This window comes from Moschus berezovskii, chromosome 9 (genome assembly GCF_049115385.1).
Source record: "Moschus berezovskii isolate FMDL1 chromosome 9, NW_MosBer_1.0, whole genome shotgun sequence".
Classification (NCBI taxonomy): domain Eukaryota; kingdom Metazoa; phylum Chordata; class Mammalia; order Artiodactyla; family Moschidae; genus Moschus; species Moschus berezovskii.
In genome coordinates, this window is record NC_142468.1 from 104,963,016 (window position 1) to 104,984,428 (window position 21,413).

The following is a 21,413-nucleotide window of genomic DNA, read 5'->3' on the forward strand; positions in this document are numbered from 1 at the left end:
CCAAATTTGCCTGTTACTCCAGGTATTTCTTTATCCTACTTTTGCATTCCAGTTCCCTATACTGAAAAGTAATTATAGATCAGTAAAATTGTTTACTCAGGATTTTTGTTAGTAACTTGGACTAGCTCACCTTGAAGTACCTCCTAGATCCTGAAAGAAAAGTTATCCTATTGTTGTATATATTTATCAATTCAGCTGCCTGATTCTGCAGATGAAGGAAATGAGAACTGGGTATCAGGAGTGATTTTCTAAGGATAATATTTTAATGGTAAAAAAATAAAAATGTCCTATCCACCACCTTTTTCATCTGCCTTTTCTTTTCAGTAAACAATCCTATATTTTTAACTTTCAGTTCAGTTCAGTTCGGTCACTCAGTCGTGTCCGACTCTTTGCATCCCCATGAATCACAGCACGCCAGGCCTCCCTGTCCATCACCAACTCCCGGAGTTCACTCAAACTCATGTCCATCGAGTCGGTGATGCCATCCAGCCATCTCATTCTCTGTCGTCCCCTTCTCCCGCCCCCAATCCTTCAAATTTAGAACTTCACAATTATTTCCCCTTCAATAATCTCAATGATTTGCCACTTATATATTTTTTCCTTAATATATGTAAAGCTCTATAAACAGTAAGAGAACAGAACATCGTAATAGGAAAATAAGCAAAAAGATACAAACAAATAACATATAGAGAAGATTCTTAAACATATAGAAATATCACTAATTCATTCATAAAAAGATAAAGAGAGAATATCATGAGACAGTATCTCATGTTTAACCTGGGGAGTGACAAAGATCAAGAAGTTTGATAACACACTATATGGTTGAGAATGTGAAATGGGTTCTCTCACATAGGTGGGAGTATAAGTTTTACACTGTATTTAAGACAGTCAAAATTTAGAAGGCCTATGCCCTGGAACCCAGCAATGCAGCTTCTAAGGTGCTTAGCTTATGGCTTTTTTCACACATATAGGAAATTATGAAAGTTTAAAAATGTTTATTGTATCATTGTTGTGATAGCAAAATGTTGAGAAAAATGTCAGTTCCCATTAATGGAAAGCTAATTAAATAAGCTATAGTTTAGTCATACAGTGGAATACTGTATCTTCAATTTCATAAAATATGAAGTAGCTCTATAAGTAATGTTACATAATTACTTCAAGATACATCGTTGAGTAAAAAAAAAAAGTGAGCTGAGGGAGGGAGATTCAAGAGGGAGGAGACATATGTACAGTTGTCTTTAAACATAGGATATCTTTCTAGAGGAATAGTTTTTTAGCAACAGAGACATCAATGATTCATGGCTGGGGTAGCTTACATGTCTGAAGTAAGATCCAGGCGTGACACCATTATGTGTTAGGACATGATGGCCGTCTTCACTCTACAGAGGAGTATTCTTTGTTGTTGTTCAGTCGATCGGTCATGTCCACTCTTTGTGACCCCGTGTGCTGCAGCACGCCAGGGCTCTCTGTCGTTCATCTTGCAGAGTTTGTTCAAACTGATGTCCAGAGTCAGCGATGCCATCCAACCATCTCATCCTCTGTCATCCCCTTCTCCTCCTGCCTTCAGTCTTCCCAGCATCAGGATCTTTTCCAATGAGTCCACATTTCACATCAGGTAGCCAAAGTATTGTAGCTTCAGCTTCAGCATCAGTCCTTCCAATGAATATTCAGGATTGATCTCCTTTAGGATTGACTGGATGGATCTCCTTGCAGTCCAAGGGACTCTCAAGAGTCTTCTTCAACACCACAGTTTGAAAGCATCAGTTCATTGGTGTTCAGCCTTCTTTATGGTCCAACTCTCACATCCATACATAACTACTGGAAAAATCATAGCCTTGACTATACGGACCTTTGTCGGCACAGTACTGTCTCTGGTTTTTAATATGCTGTCTGGGTTTGCTATTGCTTTTCTTCCCAGGAGCAAGTGTCTTAATTTCATGGCTGCAGTCACCATCCACAATGATTTCAGAGCTCAAGAAAATAAAGTCTCTCATTGTTTCCATTGTTTCCCCATCTGTTTGCCATGAAGTGATGGGACCAGATGCCACGATCTTCATTTTTTGAATGTTGAGTTTTAATCCAACTTTTTCAGTCTCCTCTTTCACTTTCTTCAAGAGACTTTTGAGTTCTTCGCTTTCTTCCAGAAGAGTGGTGTCATCTGCATATCCGAGGTTATTGATGGTTCTCCTTGCTATCTTCATTCCAGCTTGTACTTCATCCAGCCTGGCATTTTCCATAATGTACTGCATATAAGTTAAATAAGCAAGGTGACAATATACAGCTTTGATGTACTCCTTTCCCAATTTGGAACCAGTCCATTGTTCCATGGCTGGTTCTAACTGTTGCTTCTTGACCTGCATACAGGTTTCACAGAAGGCAGGTAAGGCGGTCTGGTATTCCCATCTCTTTAAGAATTTTCCACAGTTTGTTGTGATCCACACAAAGGCTTTAACATAATCAGTGAAGCAGAAGTAGATGTTTTTCTGGAATTCTCTTGCTTTTTATCCAATGGATGTTGGCAATTTGATCTCTGGGTTATTATAAAAGCAAACAGCAAAAACTGTCAAGAATCTGGAGAAATTGGAGTACTTGTACATTGCTGGTGGGGATATAAATTGGTTAAGCCTCTGTGGAAAATAGTACAGCAGTTCCTAAAAACCATGGATTACCGATGATTCAGCAATTCCACTCTGGGTATATATACAAAAGAACTGAATGCAAGGAATCGAGCAGATATTTTGCGCTCATAGTCACAGCAGCAATATTCACAATAGTGAAATGGTGAAAGCAACCAACGTATTCTTCAGATATGAATAGATAAATAAAATTTTATATACACAAATAATGCAACCTTCGGAAGGAAATTCTAACATGTTCTAAAACATGAATAAACCTTGAAAACAATATGATAGGTGAAATAAGCCAATCACAGAGGACAAATTTTGTGTGAGTCCACTTATATGTTTCCTAGAGTAATAAAATTCAAAGATAAAAATTCTAATAGTTGCCAGGGGCTAGGAGAAAGTGGAATGGGAAGTTATTATATAATGCGTATTGGAATTTCAGTTTGGGACAATGAGAAAGTTGTGGGGATAAATGCTGGTGATGGATGCATAACGATATGAATGTAATTAATGTCCAGAACTATACACTTAAAGTGGTTAAGACGATAATTTTTATGTTATATATACATGTTACCACAGTAAAAATAGTTTAAAATCATAAAAAAGTAGGAGAATAAAATAATAAAAGTACTTAAATAATCGAAAGGAAAACAAAAAGGGAGAAATAAAGGAACAAAGAACAGACAGAACAAATGGGAAAGTAATAGTCTGTCGGTAATTGAGGACTGGAAACAAATTTATAATTGTAAAGTATGTGAAGAAAATACACTCTCATAGAATATAAACAATCTACATTGTGAATATTCTTTATATTTCATAGAGAAACAAATGTTTCCTGAAAACAAAAGGAAATTCTCTGTAAATCTGCACAGACAACAGCATTGCCTTAAAGACGTTATCCCTGTCTTCACTCTGGGAGCCAAATTAACCTAAACTATATGAAAACCTCGGATAAGAAAAGGATGTTTCACAGAGTCTTGAGGGAGTCACAAACCAGCCCAAGAGGACTCTGGAGACGTCACAGGAATCTCTGAGATGAAACTGTAATTGCACGCTGGGGCGTCTCAGCATCACCCCCTCCCTTCATTCGCCTGCACCCTCCGTTATTGAAATCTCCTCAGGAGGTTTGTACCCCATTTCTTTCAATTACTCTACAGCAAAAGTAACCAAAATATAAAGCTCTGTTGAATCGTCTCTTCTGGGTGAGGCAAGTGAAAGATCTGGCTGCCTTGGGTCAACTCAGGTCTCTTATGTAGCTCTTGATGAAAATATCAGTATGTCAAATAAGGCCCACATCTCCATGACTGATTATAAGGCTGTAATTCTTTTCACTGGCTATCACATTGTCCAGCAGAAGTGCCCTGTTGCTATAGCTGTTTCTTTTGAGTAATTCAGGAAGGGAGGAAAGGGAGTTTCAGCATTTAACTTTGTATATTGTAGGATGCTCAGGATCAGGCCCCTGGATTTTGATTCTATGTAAAGGAAAAAACATCAGTGAGAAGATACAGACTCAGTATTTATTCCCAGCTTTGTCCATAATTAGTCTTATCATGAAGGGTAAGTAACTTTTCTTCCTGTCTCGGCATCATTGTATTTTTTCTAAGTCACCTACAAATTGATCCTAGCTACAGTGGAATTACATTTGAATATTAATATACTTTTGCAAACTTTTGTGGCTTTATGTTTCTGGATATGAAGTTTCAGTCACTAGTAGCATAAGCTTGTTATATGAAATGTTGACTCTAGTGTCCAGCTATTCATCTCCCTCGGTTTAACAATCCCTGAAAGTTTTTTTCCCCTGAAACTTTTTTGCTTAGTGATTCATAAAAGAATGTTTCATTATTCAGAAATTTAGTAAACTTTAATTTGGTCTGAGAAGACTATTGAGAGTTGTACTAAGGAACTCATGGGCTTCCCAGGTGGCGCAGTGGTAGAGAACCTGCCTGCAAATGCAGGAGACATAAGAGATTTGGGTTAAATTCTTGGGTCAGGAAGATCCCGTAGAGGAGGACATGGCAACCCACTCCAGGATTCTTGCCTGGAGAACCCCATGGACAGAGAAGCCTGGCAGGTGACATTTCATGGGGTTGCAAAGACTTGGACATGACTGAAGCGACTTAGCACACAGTAACTCATTTTCTACAGTGCCCCCAACTAAAGATAACATTCCCACTTACTCTCATGCACATCACAAGTAATGTAACACTCCCTTTATTTATTTTCTGTTTCTTGAATCACAATGTTTCAATATCTTCTTCCTTTATATCATACCAAACTGTATGGACGTCACTAAAATCAATCTGAGCAACCAAAGAGAGTTGCCCATAGCTTTACTGTGTGATATGTTGGAGCTGAGTAACTTTTTAATCACTAAGGCTTTTAAATAATTATGCTAAAAAGTTTATACTATGTAATCATGTTTGTTGATAGTACTGTTATTAACAACAACAGCTATGAATTTTTTTAGGTCCAATTATATTCTAGGAACTGTACTTAGCATATATTAAATATACTCAACAGCATTTTCACAGGAACTCTGAAAAATAGGTGTTAACTTGCCCAAGAACACACAGTATGTCATGCTGTTTGAACACAAATCAAGGTTACATTGTTTATTTTCCTTAAAGAAGGACCGTTATGACCAACCTAGAATGCATATTAAAAAGCAGAGACATTACTTTGCCCACAAAGGTCTGTCTAGTCAAAACTATTGTTTTTCCAGTAGTCATGTATGGATGTGAGAGTTGGACTATAAAGAAAGCTGAACGCCGAAGAATTGATGCTTCTGTGGTGTTGGAGAAGACTCTTGAGAGTCCCTCGGACTGCAAGGGACTGCATCCCTTAGGATGAAAGCAGTCCATCCTAAAGGAAATCAGTCCTGAGTGTTCATTGGAAAGACTGATGTTGAAGCTGAAACTCAAATATTTGGCCACCTGATGCAAAGAAATGACTCATTTGCAAAGACCCTGATGCTGGGAAAGATTGAAGGCGGGAGGAGAAAGGGATGATAGAGGATGCAGTGGTTGGATGGCATCACCGACTCAATGGGCATGAGTTAGAGTAAACTCTGGAAGTTGATGATGGACAGGGAGGCCTGACGTGCTGCAGTCCATGGGGTCGCAAAAAGTTGGACACGACTGAGCAACTGAACTGAACTGATGGTGACACAACAGGACTACTGAGTTAAGTATTATTGGATTTAGTCAATCAGTCAATCAGTTGTGAACTTAACCCAGCTGTGGTAAGTCACCACATAGGCTGCAGAGTAAATGTTCTCTTTTTTCCTCACCATCCCATGTGAGGATCCATTTTTCACCTAAAATGTCATTCTTAGCCCTTCCTAAGGAGGCTCATTTTTCTTTTTGATTATATATGTAGCTGCTCACTCCACTACTCATCCATCCAAACAGAGAAAGCATTTTTTGCTTTCTAATTGGCCTCCTGTGGAAGAAAGCTGATCGTTGAAGAATGGATGCTTTTGAACTGTGGTGCTGGAGAAGACTCTTGAGAGTCCCGTGGACTGCAAGGAGGTCCAACCAGTCCATTCTAAAGGAGATCAGTCCTGGGTGTTCATTGGAAGGACTGATGCTAAAGCTGAAACTCCAATACTGTGGCCAGCTCATGCGAAGAGTTGACTCACTGGAAAAGACTCTGATGCTGGGAAGGATTGGGGGCGGGAGGAGACGGGGACAACAGAGAATGAGATGGCTGGATGGCATCACCGACTCTGTGGACATGAGTTTGAGTGAACTCCCGGAGTTGGTGATGGACAGGGAGGCCTGGGTGCTGTGATTCATGGGGTCACAAAGAGTCGGACACGACTGAGCGACTAAACTGAACTGAAACCTTACATCCTGCAGAAAGAAAGCACTTCTCCTTTTTTTGCTACTTAAGAATGTGGCAGAAATGTATGCTGAGGTATCCCAGTCAATCCTTATGTTTTCCTTTTTTTTGCACATTTGGTCTCAGAATATTTCTGGAAGGGTGACATTCCGAAGACGCCACTGCTGGAACCGGCTTCCATTGCAGTCTCTGATGCTGGGCACATGGCTGTCCCCGTTTGTGGCCAAGCACTGGTTACTATTCACATGCCACAGGGTCAGTTTCACTGGGTCATACTCCCAAAGCTGGTTGCCTTTTAGATGGTGGCATTTGAGCATTGTGACTGGGTCATTAAGTTTGGAGACATCCAAGCAAAGGTCATCTGTTCTAATTTCTTTGTTGGCAGTGTAAGAGAAAAGCTGATTACCTCCCAGACCATGACAGTTAAGTCCCAGCTTTTTCAATCTCTTCAGCCATGTTATCTAGGCTCTGATTTGTTTCCACATTCTGTATCTCTCCCAAAGAGAAATAGTGATGGGAAATCTGAGAATCAGGATAAATATTCTCTAGGTACAAAGAGAATGGTCTGCATTCGAGTTTGTACCTTAGACCAAGTCTTGATGATATAGGTCCATAATCTACCTTTGTAACACCTGGGGAAATTATATAGAAGAAATTCTTGAATGCATCCATCCACACGTCTGCAAGTCATCTGTTATTTTTATTGATACTCTGGCTCCTGGAAACATGTAGGGTGTAGCTTTCCGAAACACATGTCCAACATGTGAGCAAGTAACAGTCGCCAAAGTTCTTCCACACTGCCAAATCCTAAAGGAAATTTCTAGGTTTTCTCCTCCCCAAATATCCATTCCAGCACCATATGTTCCAATTTCCTGAAACTAACCTCTGTCTATAGAGAAAAGGCCTCCTGCCATTGTACATGTTCTCACAGGAAGTCTGATCACCTTTCCCTCTGTCCATTTCTCTTTGGGGGACGGGATACCAGCGAAAGTGGAGCTTCCAGTTGAATCCACCATAGGTCATGTCAGAACCTGCCATGTACTCAAAAGCACCATCACTGATCACATCTATGATAGGACAGAACACTGTCTTCCTGTCATGTTTGATCCTGGCTAAGAGAGGCTCCAGCCACCCTGCAGTGCACATCTAAAAAGGTGATCACTTTGCCTTAAGACACAGCAGCGCCTCTTAACCTAGCTCTGATCAATCCAGAACATTGCTCCATTTGAATGACGTGAACAGGTACTTTTAATTTTTTTTTTCACATAACTCTCTGGAGGTCTTTTCAAAAAGTCTCTTTCACTGGCATCATCTACTAGAACAATATCTTCTAGCATGTGTCTTGGTAAGTGATTAATGATCCTATGAACAGTTTGCAGAAGTGTTCTCTAAGCCTCATTTGCGGAAAACAATCACCACACTGGTTGTAGGAAGGCTATCTGGATACACCATTGTTTTACATCCTTCTAACCTAACATCTGGAGAGGGCAATGGCACCCCACTCCAGTACTCTTGCCTGGAAAATCCCATGGACAGGGGAGCCTGGTGGGCTGCAGTCCATGGGGTCAGGAAGAGTCGGACACGACTGAGCGACTTCACTTTCACTTTCACTTTTCACTTTCATGCATTGGAGAAGGAAATGGCAACCCACTCCAGTGTTCTTGCCTGGAGAATCCCAGGGACGGGGGAGCCTGGTGGGCTGCTGTCTATGGGGGTCACACAAAGTCAAACACGACTGAAGCAACTTAACAGCAGCAGCAGCAGCAACCTAACATCTGGTAAAGATCTGTTGAGTGCAATCATCTCACTTGCCCTTAAATTGAACTGACTGATTTTAAACATCTCTTTCATCTTTTCTTGATCCTCTTTAGGAATGACGACTGATTTCCCCAGGATCTTCATGAGGCTTTTGTACTGGCTCTAAAACAACCCCAGCAGGAAGTTCTCCCTCTTTTTTTTCTCATCACATTTGTTGCATTCACTGAAGTAAAGCAGCAGGAACATATCCAAGAGTACCCAAATCCAGAAGGTTGCTAGGACCATCTTGTAGTATGCAAATTTTCTCATGGCACTTTAAGTCAAAGGCAAAATTTTAAAATATATATATAAATATACAAAGATCATGAAAATTATTCCAATCCAGTTTCATCAGGAATCACTTTCATAACCCCGAAGTGGCTGTTCAAGTGAATTCACATCCCAAATCCGCATGTCTCACATCTCCAGCTCGCTCCGCAAGCTGCGGCGGCGGCAATACCTGCGCTCCTCTCCGGCCGCGGGCCGCCGCACCGCCTTCTCAGCCACGCAAGTCATTATTTTTGACCAAATGGTCAGGTCAAATTACCTGGACCTGTCATCAATTTCCTCTTCATTTGTCTTGTTTCAGCATCTTAAATATCACTGTCTTTTGCTCTCTGTCTGCTTTTACCTTTTCTGGGTGGTGCACTCAACACCTTCCTTCATGTGAAACTAACCCAATTTATATAGTCACTATATGCTAATCTTTTTTAAATGTAAGCCTACTTCCAGGTATATTAATTATCTTGCACAGTTAGAAAAGGTAAGAAAATGTACTCTATTTCTTATTTTTAAATTGAGGGTTTAAAAATAGAGGCAGGAAAAGAAACTTGTACTGCTACTGCATGAGTGTTTGAGTCGTCTGTAGTATGCACCGTAACTTTTTACACTTTTTCCAACCAACATAAGATTTTTATTTCCCTGTCATGTATTTATTTTAAATAGTGACTCTATAAGATTAGTCTGTGAACTGGTGATAATTTAGGTGTACCAGAATTTCTTGAGTAACATTAAAATAAGGATTTCCAGGGTCCACTTTAAAGATTCTGATTTAAGAAATGTGGCAAAAGGCTTCCAAATCTATATATTAAAAAAAAATGCTCCCAAAGTAGTAATGAAAGAGATTTGGGAGATAGTGCTTTCAGTTCAGTTCAGTCACTCAGTCGTGTCCGACTCTTCGCGACCCCATGAATCACAGCAAGCCAGGCCTCCCTGTCCATCACCAACTCCCGGAGTTCACTCAGACTCATGTCCATCGAGTCGGTGATGCCATCCAGCCATCTCATTCTCTGTCATCCCCTTCTCCTCCCGCTGCCAATCCCTCCCAGCATCAGAGTCTTTTCCAATGAGTCAACTCGTCGCATGAGGTGGCCAAAGTATTGCAGTTTCAGCTTTAGCATCAGTCCTTCCAATGAACACCCAGGATTGGTCTCCTTTAGAATGGACTGGTTAGATCTCCTTGCAGTCCAAGGGACTCTCAAGAGTCTTCTCCAGCACCACAGTTCAAAAGCATCCATTCTTCGGCGACCAGCTTTCTTCACAGTCCAACTCTCACCATTATTAATCTTTTGGATGTCAATTAAGTAAAAATTTTGGCTCGATTTTTCTAATTTGCACTTTTCTGGGTAAAAAGGTGTGAATGCTCTACTCTTCTGCAGGAGTAGAGCAGAGAGAACAGACATCTTTAGGTCAGAAAACTCAAGTGTAAGAATGGATGCACTTAATAGAGGTCAAAAATGCATGAGGTCAGGAACCAGGTAAGTCATCACCAATAAAAGTGCAAGTGCTTCCTGGAGACCAGGTTAGAAGAGTCTACTATCCACATATCCAAGACATTTAATTCAAATTACCATCCACTAACTCTGACTTAGCAACAAGGTCTGATTTAGTTTAGTGTACTAATTTTATTATTGAATAGGCAGCAATAGATCATTTTGAGTCTGCATCTCTAGGTACAAATGAATAAAGACCTATTTTTAAATGGAGAATAGAAGTGAGTAAAAATAATCATTCTGATCTTGATCCACTCATGGTCTCTAACTCACTTTGACTAATTTTTGTGCACTTCTGAATTTTTCTCAATGCAGCCTTCGTGTCCTTGTTCCGGAGACTATAGATCGGTGGATTTACAAGTGGAGTCAAGGAGGAGTAGAACAAGGTTACAATCTTCTGTATCCCAGCTGGATTTCCAGAAGTTGGGCTGATGTACATGACCATGAGGGTTCCATAAAACAATGACACTACTACCAAGTGGGAACCACAAGTGGAGAAGGCTTTACGTTTGCCAGCGGCTGAAGGGACACACAACACTGCTCTGAGAACCAGGGTATGAGAACCAGGGTATAAAAACCAAGAATGAAAAAGAAGGTGATAAAGATTATAAGAGAGCTCAATATAGAACAGGAAAGCTCAATTCCAGGGGCAGGGATGCAGGACAGGGCCAGAAGGGGACCAGGGTCACAGACAAAATGGTCAATGGTATTGGGGCCACAAAAGGGGAGTTGGGTGATGAAATAGATATGGACTGGATAGCAGAGGAAGGCTGTTACCCAGCAGAGGCCCGCCAAGTTCATGCAGAGACGGCTGCTCATGATGGTAGGATAGTGGAGAGGTCGGCAGATGGCCAAGTATCGATCAAAAGCCATGAGGGGCAGTAAGAAGGTCTTGGTGGTGCCCATGGAGAAGAAGAAGTAGAACTGGAGGAAGCAGGCAGTGAAAGAGATGGTTTTGGTCTCAGACAGGAAGTTCCTTAACACATTGGGAACAGTGGTGTTGATGTAACACATCTCCAGGAACGAGAAGTTGGCCAACAGAGTGTACATGGGAGTGTGGAGTCTGTGATCCAGCTTCACTGCAAAGACAATGGCCCCATTCCCCATCAGTGTCAGGATGTAGGACGCAGAGAAGAGCACAGAGAGGAGGACTCGAGCCTCTAGAGCAGGGAAAGCTCAGGAGTATGAATTCAGTCACTGTGCTGACTCCTGACACATTCATGGCTTCCTAAGAGGTGGAGAGGAAAAAATGACAGCCACAGAGATGACCTTACTCTCTAATCTTCAGGAATATTTCCTTTCAGAGATCTGTAAGTCCCTCAGATTCTATTACTGTATTAATAATGTAAATACGCTGCTGAAGACGGTCAAACTTTGAGAATGCTATATATGATCTGACTTTGAATTTCAGACTTTCTCATTCTTCTTTCAGTATTTTCTCAGATATAGCGATGACAGGATCTTATGCAATAAGCAGCTTGCAGGTTAGTGACAATACTTACAAATGAAAGTAAGTATGATAATCATGTATTTTTATCTATAGAATAAAATATAAAAGATTCTTAATATTGGACACAGAATTTCAGTTTCTCAGATTTTTGGAATTACAGACACAAATGATAGAAATTGGAAGAGAGAATAAAAGGTAACATAACTGAAAACTTTATGCATTTAATATTTATTTTGGATCAGTGTTGCTACCATAAGTGTTGACACCTTAACACAATCTGATAACCAAGACAAAAAATGTCAATGTGCTATCCTTTCTTCAGTATTCATCATTGTTTGTAGTTCAAGAAAAGTTTGAAGTCCAGATACCTACATAAAGACTTCCATCTGGTCTCATCTTTTACTTACTGAATTAAAATATTTCTTTAAAACTTTGGTCTAAGTTAAAACTTTATTTACAATTTTTTTTTCCTTTTTAACGTGAGCAATGTATCTGGTGTATCACTTAAGGATTTTTGAGGTTTTTGCCTGAGGTGTCAGAATTCCTAGAAAGTCCCCTATTCTGGTTTAGGGACAGTTTCAGAAAATAACAAATACTCACAATGCCATTATCAGTAGTTTGGTCATATTCATTTGTTTTCTGAATCCCCTCTGTTAGTGAGGGTCAGTTATTAGTTGCGCCAACGTGACCAGAAGTGACATGACTGAGTCATGATGCTTATTTAGGAAAATATACACACAAAATACAGACCCAGACACTTAATAAAAGTTTTCCATCTGAGAATGTTTATTAGTGAATTAGTTATAACACTGATCACTTTCCAGATCACATAAAGTTAGAGCTTTAAGAATAATCTTGATGATTGCGATTAGTGACACAATGCATGAGAGAAATTCACAATTTTTCATATCACACTGCAAGGCTTCTCTTCAGTCAGTGAATAGATCATATATGGCAGAGCAACGCTGTGAAGAATTCCCTGAAGCAGGAATTGAGAGTTAGGCAGAAGCCGAAGTAACTTTGAGAATATGGTGAAAAGAGCAAGAAGTATTTGGTGCTAACATGCAGGAGGATTCCAATGGCTTTAGAAACCATGTGGGAGTGAACTCACCAATCTGGGTTGCTCAATCATTACCTTGCTCTCCCTCCTTACAGCAGAGACCACAGGATCAGTGGCAGAGCCAAACATAGCTAAAATCAGGGAGGGCTTAAATGGAGGGCTTCTCCTAACTGTTTTGCCAGTTATTTCCAGATGTCACTTTGCTAACAACTTTTTTCCCCGCAAAGGTTCTGACTGGGTACAACTACTTGATTAATAAGGACAAAATTTACATATGGTTGAGTTTCCTTCCTCATCTTCAGCTCTCTCATTTCCCTTTTTCCCAGCCCTCTTAGTTGCAAGGATGAGTGTCTTTACATTAATTCATATATCTTGAGGTGTCACTATTTTTACGGTCACACAAAAGAAGGCAGAGCTAAAAAACACACTTAGAATTGTCTTGTACCTCTTCTGAACCCATTTCCTTATAGAATTCATGAGTTGGACTTCTCATCTTCTGTTTTTGCTGCAGCAAAAGGCAGCCAAGACGAAGGGCATGCCATGCTTGGGAGCCAACAGCCCAGAGAGGGAGTTTTCCTCATCAGAGTCAATGATGAGGACATGCTTTTATGTTCAACTCTACCATACCCATATATCTCTTCAAACTGAACCAGGAAATCCAACAGTGTATGTAAGAAAAAAAAAGGACTAACTATTCATGTTACAATCACTGATGTGATATACTACAGAGTGCCTTTTACTTTATAAATCTGGTTAGTCATTATTCCTCTGTATAAGTATAGTGTAAACATTCCATATGTGAACACAGAACATTTTTGTTCATTGGATAAAAAGCCATGGACCCTTTATGAAGCCTATTTGTGAAATGAACAGTTAGCATAGATCATGTGTGCCATTTTTTCCTATTGTATGATTTTGATGATTATTAGAGAATATCTTTCTGAAAGCAATCTCTTTCCAGGTAGTATTCTCGTCCTTCAGACTGCCTGAGAAGACAGAATACCAAGTGAAGAGCATACGGAAGGAAACTGTTTAATCAAGCTACTGTTCTTGAAGTGGGTGGACTGGTGAGTTGACTGGTTGGGTGGCCGGTCGGTTTCTTGTATTGGAAAGAAGACTATGAAAAAACTGGCCCCTAAGTTTGTCCTCATGTAATGATTTATGAATCCCCAAAGCATAAGAAACAGTGTGTGTATGGCATAAACTTGTGACATTCCATTCTAATACCCTAACTATTCCCAGCAAGTAATTCTGGAGACTTTGGAGGGTGGAGTTATGAAGAATTTAATTGAGTCAGTTTATTCCATCAATGACAAAAATAAAAATTGACAACTCTAGACTTTTCTATTAAACTTCCCACTTTTTGACCATCCCACTGCTTATCTACATTTTCACCAAAAGCTGCAGGAAAAATAATGTCACTGCTAATAAATCTTATAGGACACTGTGGCAGAAAAGATGAAGTGAGATGTGAAGCTGTCAAACCTAGAGTGTTCCAAACTGTTGTTAACAATAAGCAGACATAGTTCATTTTTTCGGAAAGAGAAACAGGAAGCACAGATCTCATGATTCTGGTTTAAATCTATGAACTTGGATTTATTTCTGACCTATTACAGAGAAAGTGATTTATTTATGCTTAGTAAATAACAGTCTGGGAATCTTCTATCAAGCACCTTATTCAGTGAAATGGTAAAAAAAATATCTTTTGGATTCAACATTGATTGGAAAACTGGACAGCTTTAGACTTGAATGCTCAAGCTTCCTTTTTATGCTTCCTTAAAAACCACCAATGGGAGTATTCCAAATCTTGATTCAAAAGTGTCATACATGATCCTCCTTTCAATTTCTCTGTTCTTTTATGCCTTTTAAATTTCTTTATCTCCTCTTCCTAGCAAAGTTAAGACTGGTGACTTCTAATACACAAGGCAGGAGATCTGAATTTAATAAGATAACTGAATGTTGAAACTATTATTTTTAGGTCTTTTATTGTTCAGTAGCCAAGTTGTTGCTGTTGTTCAGCTGTTCAGTCACCAAGTCATGACAGACTCTTCACAACCCCATGGATGCCAGGCTTTCTTGTCCCTCACCATCTCCCAAAGTTTGCCCAAGTTCATGTCCATTGCATTGGTGAGGCCATCCAACCATCTCATCCTCTGTCGCCCTTAGGCCTCTTAGTGTTTTCTTAATATTAATCAATTACAAGATTACTCTGTTGTTTGAAATACATAAAGATTTATAAATTTTGTACAATTTTTAAATGTACAAATTTTAAATGCATGTACTGAAAAGTACATGCCTGTCCAGATATTTGAAAATGTCCTCACTTTCTTTTCAGAGAACAAAGTTAATTCTACCAGATAAAATTGCAGATAAAACCCTGTTTGACTGTAGATTCCTTTAGTTGTTTTTATCATCCAAAAATACTAACTAAATGAACTAAACTTTTATATTGAAAACACCATTTTCTTTATCTAGGTAGGATCTGAATATAAAAAGCAAGATAGTTTATTTTTTATAGTATGTGTAAAAATGTGAAATTAAACACATAAATAGGGATATTTTAAAAATAATAGCAAATATTTATGATATACTAGGTCTCTTGTAATTTTTTTAGGCATCACTCAAGTGGAGAAGGCAATGGCACCCCACTCCAGTACCCTTGCCTGGAAAATCCCATGGATGGAGGAGCCTGGTGGGCTACAGTCCATGGGGTCACTAAGAGTCGGACACGACTGAACGATTTCATTTTCACTTTTCACTTTCATACATTGGAGAAGGAAATGGCAACCCACTCCAGAGTTCTTGCCTGGAGATATATATATATATATATAAAATGACAGATATATTGCTTTTCAGTTCAGTTCAGTTCAGTCTCTAAGTCTTGTCTGACTCTCTGTGTCCCCAGGAATCACAGCACATCTTTTAGAGACACCATAATGAAGAAAACAGAGGTTAGCATAATTTTTGTAAACAGCAATATAAAAATGTTGTATTTTGTAGGAACTTCTATATATAACTATTAAAAATGATATAAATAACTCCAACTGTAGGAGGCTAAGGATCAGGAAGAATATGCACACATTATCAGCTGTATGATATTATTAACTATTTAGGTCATATATTAGTCATGTTTTTATAGGTATAGTTTTATTATTGAATAAACAAGCATAAAAATTCAAAATGACCATTAAAAAAGATGTTGAATATACTACGAATCAAGAATTATGATCAATTCAATGCTGTGGACCTAAGGTTTAGTCTGGGTTTACCCTCCCCGTTGTCTGTAACTGAAGCTATTGATGATACTGTTTTTGTTAAATCCACAGAGTTATCAGGTACAAGGGTGAAAATAAAAATAGAATTAGAAAGCTATAGATGTACGAGGGGCTTTAATTTTTTCCAGTGTGGTAAACAGGAATTCACTGAATATTTTCTTACTATGAACTATGATCACTTTTGAGCAGTTAAGTGAAAAAGAAATAGATTGTAGGTGGTATATGTTATGTCAAAGAATAAAAAAGTATGCCTGCTTTTTCACCTAATACTAGCTTAGTAGGCTGTCAATGTTATTTTAGTTAAATTAGAAAGGGCAAAATGTTGCTACTATATAAAACTATATTAATACTATTAAAATAATTATGTAAAATAAGTATGTAATTTTTAACTCTAAGTAAAAGAAGTAACCCTAAATATTCTAAAAGTATACTTGTAAAATCAAGTGAGTTAGAGCAGAACTCTCAAAATAATCAAAAGTTAGGAAAATTAAAAATAAGAACTGAAAAAAGAATTTCATTTTATTCTTTGTGCTGCTAATTTTAGGGTCATGGGAAAACTAAGCCTCCCTGTTTCTTTGTATCTCCCTGTCACTCTCTGAATACCTCTCACATGATAGAAATTTTCACCCACAGTGTCTAAAAGGATCTTCACAATCACCAAATGAAATAAGTTAAATACTCTTACTGTTCCGAGTTTGGCTCTCAGTGCAATCTGTTGGGGTTTCAGAGTGAGAAGTAGCATGACTAAAGTGTAAGCCCAGTGTTTTCCGATGCCAGGCCTTCATCTGTGTCATCATTCTTTCTCTCTGTTCAGGTCCAAGAGTATAATTCCATTTCCAGGGTAACTGTTAATTATTATAGGCTTTGAGAGATTTCTCTCCATAATCTCTATCAGATTCCTTCCAGGGTTAAATTAATAACCATCACTTTTCTCAATATTTGGAAATTTCTATTAATTGCAGTTACATATCTGTATCCAGAACACAGTTTTCCTTAACTCAAAGAAAGCTATAGACCCTGATGATTGTGGATCTGTGACTACCTGAATATTACCTCAGAGAAGACACCTCTATAGCTGTAAGATTCTGTAGCAGTTACTCATTTTGATGATATAGGGAGTCCGGAAGTTTCCAAATGTACCTTGGAGAAGAAACCCTTGATATTTCTGAAAGCTATGCAAAAATTCCAAGCCATTCTAATTAGTGTGCATGGAAATATGGCATTAAAAGATTGTCTTAAATATGACAGAGAAAGAGAACCAAGGGAGAAGTTAAGAAGTTTACAAAGTGTAGAGTGTATCTTCTTACCAGAGAGAAACCCTGGGGTCACACAGAGTCGGACACAAGTGAGTGTACACATACACAAAGGCGATATTATCAATATTCTTCTAAATATTGTAAGGGAAGCTTACCTTTTATTTTCATTTATACAATATTATGTGATTTAGTCTTAAGGACAAGAGTCCAACACTTTAGTGATCTGAGAAGGAAATATGATAACATGTGTCTATCTGCCCATGGGCTGTTACATTTTTTTCATCAAAAGAATACAGTTATTCACATATTGGTGGTTATGGTTTCAGTTTCCTTTTTATGCAGTTACAAGTTTACATGTGCACATCTCTCTCTCTCTCTCTCTATATATATATATATATATATTCACATATATGGTGGAGTTTTTTCCTTTGAGATATAGAGTATGGAAGGATATTTTAAATTCAATTAATTTAAACTAATATTATGCTTAAATAAATATCATTCAATGTAAATGGTTGTTTTAGAGAAATAAAGAGAAATTAGAGAAAATTTAAGCAACAGCACATTTTTAGTGTTCTTCTCGCACTTTGGGAATGAATGGCAGGGTTTGCAAAGCAGACATGAAAAGAATGAAGTAGAAGAGTGGGATTATTACACTTGACATTAACTATGTAGATAGTGTCAGTGATGTCAATCCACCACTGGTCAACTCGGCTGATGATCAGGCATAGGAGGGTCTTCTGTCTTGACACACAGTTTAGAATCATCTGTTCATTAAACTTTAGCTGACTATGTTTACGAATGGAAACCAGAGATAACCCTTTAAACCATTTATTTAGGTTCCATTGTTTGAATATCTCAAACATAGGGTAATACAAACATTTAATTATGATAACTACACTAAATAACCTTGAATATGGGGTTGGGAGAGGGCAGAGTCAAATACCTTCCTCTTAGCTCCACATCAGCTCTTCAGAAATGGGTGGCTACAATGCAACATATCTGCGAGATGACTTTCTACTCACTTTCTCCCCTTCTCATTGTTAGACAGCTTTTGCTAACCAGACATTTCACTATTTCTCAGTGACTGGGGACTCTGGACAGGTTCCCAGGGTTTATCTAAACTTCATAATTACTCCTCTTTATCTGGTAAATCTATGTATGTGTTTTAGGTAGTAAATGAATGCTGTGTTTCAACTCCACCAAGTTAGGAGACACAACAAGTGGAGGAGGTGGACATTCTATTCAATTAATGAAGGTGTTAAAATATTGTTATTCTTATGCCCCTCTGACTTCGAGGAAATGGGGCCCTTCAGAAAATGGAACAGCTAACCAAAGAATAATGTGTAGAAATCTGTAGCCTAATTAATGAAACTGTAAATAAGGACAAACTTTTGGAAAACAGTTTGCTAGAGCCTTACCAAACTAATAATAGTATTGCCATTTGATAAAGTAATAGTACTCCTAGGTATTTACCAAACTTAGTTAAAAATTTTGTTCATGCAAAACCTGTATTGAATGTTTGTGACAGCTTTATTCATAATTACCAAAAACTAGAGACATCCAAGATGTCCCTCAATCTGTTAATGGTTAAATAAAGTGTGGGACACTTGTACAATGGAATATTATTCCATAATAAAAAGAAATAATTTATCTAGTCATGAAAAGATATAGAGGATTCTTAAGTGTCTGTTGCTACATGAAGGAAGCCAATCTTCAAAGTGTACAAACGGTATGATTCCACTTTTATGATATTCTGGAATATGCAAAACTATGGAGACAGTGAAAAGTTAGGTGCTTGTCAGGGGATCATGAATTCATGGGAATGAATGAATATGTGAAGCACAGGAGATTTTAGTGTAATGAAATTCTTTATGATAACTGTTACTTCGAATATATTTTCTTAGGCATTTGCCATGTCTTCTGTGAGGGCCTAAATTCAATGACACTCTAGAAACAATGAGCACATGTTTATTTCTAATTCCATTATCCATAAATGGAATCAGGGATCTTTGGAGATAGGGCTATTGTTGGAATAGGAAATTAAGATACAAGATCATCTGGGAGCATCTTTTAGTCCCAGAGAATAAGGGAATGCTCAAACATACATAAACTCACAAAACTTGATGTGGATATACATCAAAGAGGCTTAAGAGCCAAATGAAAATGCTCCCAATAGCAGTATTTGATTATAATCCAGATTATAAAATAAATATCCATGGTTTCATACTAATATAAATGATTGAATAAATTAGTGGATGGGGTAGCAAAGTTATCACTCATGCAGGAGAATTGGAGATAAATTGTGTAGCACGCTACCCTAATCAATGGGAGCATAGCTACTCATTCCTTAAGTGTGGGCTGAGTGTAGTGACTTTTCTCAAAATACAGTGTGGATAGTATGGAAAGTAAATCTACAGTGAGGGAACCTGACATTTCAGTCAGATGATCAGGGTCAACATCAACAGACATAAACCATGGTGATGGTAGAGACACTTGATGGGAGGTGTCAAAAATGGCAGATCACATGTGGTGTGCTTCCCCTGAACCCATAACTCTGGTGTAATCATGAGAAAATGCCAAATACATTTCAGTGGGGTGATACCCTTCCTACTTTGCAGTTCCTCACAAAGTTAAACAGAATTATCATTCAGTTCAGTTCAGTCGCTCAGTCGTGTCCGACTCTCCGCGACCCCATGAATCACAGCACGCCAGGCCTCCCTGTCCGTCACCAATTCCCGGAGTTCACTCAAACTCATGTCCACAGAGTCGGTGATGCCATCCAGCCATCTCATTCTCTGTTGTCCCCTTCTCCTCCCGCCCCCAACCTTTCCCAGCATCAGAGTCTTTTCCAGTGAGTCAACTTGTGCATGAGGTGGCCAGAATTATCATAGAACTCACCAATTCTGCTCCTAATCTTCAAACCCAAAGATTTAAAAACTTGTACATGAATATCTAGAACTATTCACAATGGGCAAAGGTGTTCATCCAACTGTTCATCCGCTGATGAATGGATTGATAAATGTGGTAATCCATACAAAGGAATATCATTCAGCCACAAATGTGTATCAGATACACATTTCAACATGAATGAAAATAGTTTGGAACTAGGTCAAAGTGATGATCCCACAATATGCCTAAATGCCATTGGTTTGCAGCTCTCAAATGGTTGATTTTACATTATATTAATTTATCTTGATAACTTAAAATGTAACACTAAAAAGATAAATTAGTAAATATTATTTTCCACTATGAATTATGGTTTTAGTTATTAACTTTTTTTAGCTTATTTTTTTTTAAAAACTGTACTTGGATAATGTGTATTTTTGATGTAAAAGAGAATGCTACAATTCTAACACTAAGTTTTTGCTCATTTCTTTCTAGGCTGAATGTTATGTAGAAATTAGTCTAAATTTTTGTAAAATGGGAATAATAGCAGTTTAACAAAAAGAATTTTAGTACAATATGTTGAAATGTAGCTCTTATAATAATGTGAAATTTTATAAGAATGGTGATATTTGATCTTCTGTGTGTACACATTGCTTTTCTGAGCAGAATTATAGAGTTAGAGGTATTCAGTATGTCCAGAGTTAATTAATGAATAAAAAAATCACAGTGCTAAATGCCAAGGCACACAAATTATTTCCCCTTAACTGAGAAGTCACAGTCTTATTTCTCATCAGGTGAGGAAGAATATGGGATTTCCATCTCACTGTTTTGTTAGACATAAGAAATGAGATCATATAGTTATTATACTCAGACAAGTGAAAAGCTTAATAGACTTGTGAACTTCTTTTTAATACATCGTGGCATTGATCTAAAAAAGAGGCAGCATAGCTAGGGAATGAATTTATAGACTTTGAAATCAAAATATTATTTCACTTGAATTTTCATTTTGACTTTAGTATTCTGAACTTTGCCAACATATTTATTTCTATTTTTAAGATATTATCATGGCCAAAATGGGATTGGTAATTATATCAATGAGGTAAAAGCAGGGATAGGGTTTCTAGGAATATTGTATGAATATGTTTCCATTAGAATTTGAAATAATTTTTACTAATGAGTGTGTTAATAAGCATTTCTTTTTCACTAGTATTGGTCTAAATGATATTGATCAGTAGGTATTAAAATATTAGGAGATGCTAGTTTCCTTGAATATATTTTGCTGTCACAGTTTATGAATCATAGCTTCCTTTTATTTGCATTTACTTTTTAAATCAAGCTTCTAATATTTTTTCTTTTCTTAATGGCATGGGAATTCACGGTAGAGATCTCATAATAAACGGCCTGGGGACTCAGGTCACTGAGTCATCAAAGGGCCACCCAAAAGTGT

General features: G+C 38.0%; 2 pseudogenes; both read right to left on the reverse strand.

The window, feature by feature from the left end:
• Positions 1-6,401: 6,401 nt before the first annotated feature.
• Positions 6,402-8,668, reverse strand: LOC129563391 (polypeptide N-acetylgalactosaminyltransferase 1-like; annotated as a pseudogene).
• A 1,603-nt stretch (positions 8,669-10,271) lies between these two features.
• On the reverse strand, positions 10,272-11,556 carry LOC148776906 (olfactory receptor 11H6-like; annotated as a pseudogene).
• Between the last annotated feature and the right edge of the window lie 9,857 nt (positions 11,557-21,413).